The sequence below is a fragment of the Trachemys scripta genome, chromosome 9 (assembly GCF_013100865.1).
Source record: "Trachemys scripta elegans isolate TJP31775 chromosome 9, CAS_Tse_1.0, whole genome shotgun sequence".
Lineage (NCBI taxonomy): Eukaryota > Metazoa > Chordata > Testudines > Emydidae > Trachemys > Trachemys scripta.
The window spans coordinates 95,773,045-95,778,081 of NC_048306.1; the positions used below are offsets into that span (position 1 = coordinate 95,773,045).

Below are 5,037 nucleotides of genomic sequence, written 5' to 3' on the forward strand. Positions count from 1 at the left end.
GTTGTGAAGGCCAAGACTATAAGAGTGTTCAAAAAAAAAAGAACTAGATAAATTCATGGAGGATATGTCCATCAATAGCTGTTAGCTAGGGTGGGCAGGGATGTCCCCAGCCTCTGTTTGCCAGAAGCTGGGAATGGGCGACGGGATAGATCACTTGATGATTCCTGTTCTGTTCATTTCCTCTGGGGCACCTGGCATTGGCCAATGTTGGAAGACAGGATACTGGGCTAGATGGACCTTTGGTCTGACCCAGTATGGCTATTGTTACGTTCTGTGAATGTATTTATTTCTAAGTTTGAAGTGAGATGCACAGATATTCATATGTTCCATATACTAAAATCCAGGAACGATGGAATGCTAGCCCTTTGACGATATCTTCAGCTTTACTCTGACTCTGAAATGAAATGGAGTAAAGTAATTTGCCTCTTGAAATTATTTCAGTTGTCATAATGTTTATTTGTGGTTGAGTTTCCCTGTTTGGCTGTTCTTCCATTGTTTAGCGAATGCAGGCTGATCGTTAGCAACCTCCAAATAAAACACGATTATGTGAAACTTGACCTTTACCTAACAGACCGTACTGTTGCTTGGCTGTCTGTACTTAAGAGGCTCAGCAACCAGTTGGTTCACTGGGTATTATGGATCCCCTTCTAGTAGCTAGCTGCTCTACATAAGAACCCGCCACTGCTACAACATAATGGAGCTACTCCTTTAGCTTAAGTGGTAGAGGCTGCAGCTTTTTATGCTGAAGGTCGCATGGTTCAGCCCTCACTGATGACCCATGTGGGTAGGGGATTTCATCTACATGGGGTTCAAAGCCCTTTTATTCCTGAAGGAACTGAAGCCAGCCTATGTTCAATGCAATGAAGCCTACACTCATGATCACATTAAGACTTCAAGTTTGAATACCCAAAGGCTGTCAGGCTGTCAGCGTTCCTTTCCATGATTCGGTGTCACCAAGTCTGTAGTATTGGGTGAGTTTCTTAAAGCCCCATTGCCTGGCGGCATATGATTATGTGAGAATCTGGCTTTAAAAAAAAAAAAAAAAAAAGTGTGTTACTAGCCATTGTGGATGCAGAAAAAGCATGAAAATGTGACCTGAGCGCTCCCTAAAGGCCCAGAAGCCAAAAAAAAACTAACCCCAATGGATTATTATTATTTTTTAAATCTCATGATTTTTGGGTCTGACTCATGACTGTTAAATGCTTGGAACTGATAATACTAATGAGTGCTTCGATCAGGCCAGGATTTAGAGGCCGAGCTCATGTTACAGTGAGGTAGAGAGCCAGGGAGAATTGCAGGGTCTGTCTGTGTCAAGCAGCTAGATAAAGATTCCTCTTTCCATTCACTATAAGTTACAGTCCTATTGTGCTCCCTGAACTCTGCACAGTCCATCTTCCTTTCTGAGGTTGCTGTTTAATGTATTAATGGAAGCCAGAGGATTGTGTAAACCGGAATGCTGATCACTTAACCATTCCAGGGCTGGACTTAACATACAGAAGAGCAAATGGTTGCCTAGGGCAGCACAGTGAGAGAGAGCTGAGCTGGACAATTTCCAGTTTGCCTAGCAGAACAGCAAAAAAGCACCAAGCCCTCAGTCTGGCACTGACCCCACTGTTTCGGTTGCAGCATTACCCCATCACGGTACAACACTCCTTTGTTACAATATTTCACGATCCAGTTTCAATACCCAGAGGAACACGTACACTGGTAGATGCTGCATAATCTCAAAATATTTGCCTCACGCCCCAACCACACAAAGCTGAAGCAAAGTCCATGTGGGCTGGCTGCCTCCCAACATTCCCTGCTTCATTGACTCTCTTCTGCTTGGAGGAGCTATTGTAGCTTCTTCTCACAAAGGTTACCAAGCCAGAGAAAATGCACCCTTCCCCCTCCCTACGTATATAGAACTTCCTATTTCCAAAATGCTGTGCAGCTATTCTCACAGCACAGCTGTGAAGCCGGTCAGTATTATCTCCATTTCAGGGGTAGGGAAACTGAGACACAATGAGGTTAAGTTCAAGATCACATAGGGAGGGATAAACCCTCCCCTATCTGCTGCAGCCAAGGAAATTCCTGGCTGTAGCTGCACCACCGGTGGAGAGGATTTGGAACGCGCCTTGGGGCACAGTAGATCAAAAGACGAGCCTTTAAAGGCTCACGATTGTAGCCTTTGGGTGCTCCCCTAAATAAACAGTGACAATAATTTCTCAAAGTGAATGAATGGTTGTTAAATGGTTTGATATCATTGAGTAATAGGGTCTGCAGAAGGGGAAGTGTTGTAATAAACTAACATGTATGTACCACTGTCTGCTACTTGATGGGATTAGCACTGCTTCTCTGTGTGTCATAGGCCCCATAGTGTTAACAACTAATTGCAGAGTTGTCAACTATCATGATTTTATCATGAGTCTCCTACTATGTTTCGCTTTTAGTTGCTCTTGATCTCCCAATTCCCAGCATCAAACTCACTCACTTTTTCCCATTTAAAATGTCTGCAATGAGCTATTACCTAAAGCCAGAGGGTGTCTTCTGTCAAGATTGCTGGCATTTCCCATCAGCCTTTTTTCAGGGGGTTGTGCATATTAACACTGACAGACCCTGGTCGTTGGTGGGCAGGATTGGACCTTTGGAGCTAAATGTATGAGCCAAAAGCCAACTGGCTGTTAGCAGACTCATTTTATCTCTCTCTCTAAGTGGTCTTGATGCCACTAGATGCACCATACCCAGATGGTGTGTGGGTTACACGTATGTCTGGGCTTTCCAGGACATTGCCTCTTTTTTGAGCCTCTGTCCTCTTGTCCTGGTGGATTTTTCAAATAACAGGAAATGTCCTGGATTTTTGCAGAGCAGGTGCTGTAGTTCAGAAAGAGCCATGATTGGTCCGCTTCCACCTGCATCCGCAGCTGATTGGTCCAGTCCCCTGCAGCCACAGTTGTAGGCCCTGGGGAGGGAGTCCTGCAGGGGGACCCTGACTGCCGGCTGTTGCTGCATCCTGGGCTTGCGCCAGTTGCCCTACCACTGTGACAGGGAGCGACACTGTCCCCCCACTTCCAGTGAGTACTCCTGACACAGATACCCCCTTCAGATCCCCGCCCAACTTCTCTCCTGCTGCAATGTCCTCTTGTTGGGAACCTGAAATATGCTAACCCTACTTGTGCCTTCAGTAGAAATGGCTGCCATCTCCCATTGTTTCCAATGAGACAGAACCCGGGCTGCCTCCAGGAAAGATGGGTACCTCCTAGGGTCAGGAAAGTGGAACCAAGACAGCATAGACTCATAGACTTTAAGGTCAGAAGGGACCATTATGATCATCTGGTCTGACCCCCTGCATGCTGCAGGCCATAAAACCGTCCCTACCCCTTCCCTGGACTCTGCTGTTGAAGTCCCCAGCAGGGGGACTGGGGAAAGGAGAGGGGGCAGGAAAGACAATGAGAAGGGGCAGGGGGATGTGGGGCAGAAGAAAAGATGCAGTAAAGTTGGCAGGAAGGAGAAATGGGGGTTCAGGAGAATGGGGGATGCAGGAGGAGCCTGGGCAATATGTGGAGCAGAAGAGACTGAAAAGGTGCAGGAGGGAGAGTGAGGGAGTATAGGGGAATGTGAGGGATAGGGAGGAGATGGGTGAAGGGGAATTGGAGGTGGCAGATAGTAAGGGATAGGATACAGTAAAGTGAAACAGAAGGAACTATGGGGGAATTAAATGCAAAGGCCAGGTGTAAGACAGAAAAGGGGGGGGGGGGCATGGAGGGAGAAGGGGGGTGGAGCAGGACACTAAGAGGGGCAGGGAGAGGGATGGGGAAGGGAGTCGAGCAGGTTAGTGGGGAGGGAGATGGAGACGGATGGAATGATAATTCCCCCAGCCACCAACCTAAAAGTGAGGTGCACATAAGTTCCCTCTGGACAGCTAAGTGAGAAGCTATGCATTTTTGTATGTGCAGGTAAGAGTACATTTTGCCCGCACACCCCTCAACAGTCAGAAGACAGACCAGAAGTTTTTGTTTTAATCGCATGATTTTTAAGCCAGTGATGCTTTGGGTTCTAAGTGCTGGTTCCTGAACACTTGGCGTTGGCACTAGTGCCATGGGGGGATTCTCCTTTAGCCAAGACCCATGATTTAGGGAGAGGTGCTGGCTCTGTCCCTGTGAAGTTTGGAGTGGCCGGGGATCGGCTCCGAGCTTATTAGAAACGCTCGCAGACTCTCGCCTCTAAAATAGCCACCCCGTACCAAATCTACTGGAGGGGCAATAAAAGCACCCCGAGCAGGATGGATGGTGGGGGCAGAGAAGGGGGCAGAAAGCTGCTGTTGGGGGGCTTGCAATGAATGTCCGGCAAGCAGAGGTGTGGGAATCAGGGTGGTCTCTGGGAGATGACGAGTGGGGCGGTGTGGGTTTGCCAGGCACGGGGAGAAGGAAAGGGGGGGAAGTGTGTAGCGATCCTGGGGCTTTAATAATGGCAATGACCTCAGGGGAATGGAGGGGGGGAAGGACACAGACAGGTCCTTTTCAACAGAGATGGATTTAATTGTGACTGTCCCTTTAAATCGATAGCCAGGGCCTCGATGGTGGGAAAAGCGTGTGGCTGTGTCCTGGCTTTCCTGTGGGGGGGGGGGGGGGGGCGGGGGGGAGAGAGCACGTTAGCGTACGTGACGCAGGCGCGCTGAGGACCAGGCCCCTTCGAGCACATGCGCACTAGCTGAACTGCTCTCGCCGCCCTTCGGGCCTGTCGCGGGAGAGTGAGGTAGTCAGTGTGCGCCGGCGCAGTGCGCAGGGACTTGCCCACGTGAGGCGCTGCTCAGTGACTGGCGGGAGGCGCTGCGCCAGCCAGGGGTGCCGGCGGCGGCGGGAGCCGGAGCCGGAGCCGGGGGCGCTTTGCTGCGGCCGGGATGCGCTGGACGACAACGAGGGACAGAGGTACGAGCCGGGGCTCGGCTCCCGCCCGCCTGGCGGCCGGTTGGGGCAGCAGGGGCCGGTTTGGGGCCGGGGGGGGTAGAGTTTGAGGAGCGGAAGGGGGGCCCAGCGGGTGGGGGCTGCGCGTGGGGGG

At 50.3% G+C, this 5,037-nt stretch overlaps 1 protein-coding gene across 2 annotated transcripts in view; it reads left to right on the forward strand.

Moving 5' to 3' along the window:
• The first annotated feature begins 4,768 nt into the window (after positions 1 to 4,768).
• Positions 4,769 to 5,037, forward strand: part of SENP5 (SUMO specific peptidase 5) — a 29,108-nt gene continuing 28,839 nt past the window's right edge. For both annotated transcript variants that reach the window (XM_034781437.1, XM_034781440.1), the window contains exon 1: positions 4,769 to 4,907. The gene's annotated coding sequence lies outside the window, so the exon portion shown is untranslated. The remainder of the gene's footprint in view (positions 4,908 to 5,037) is intronic.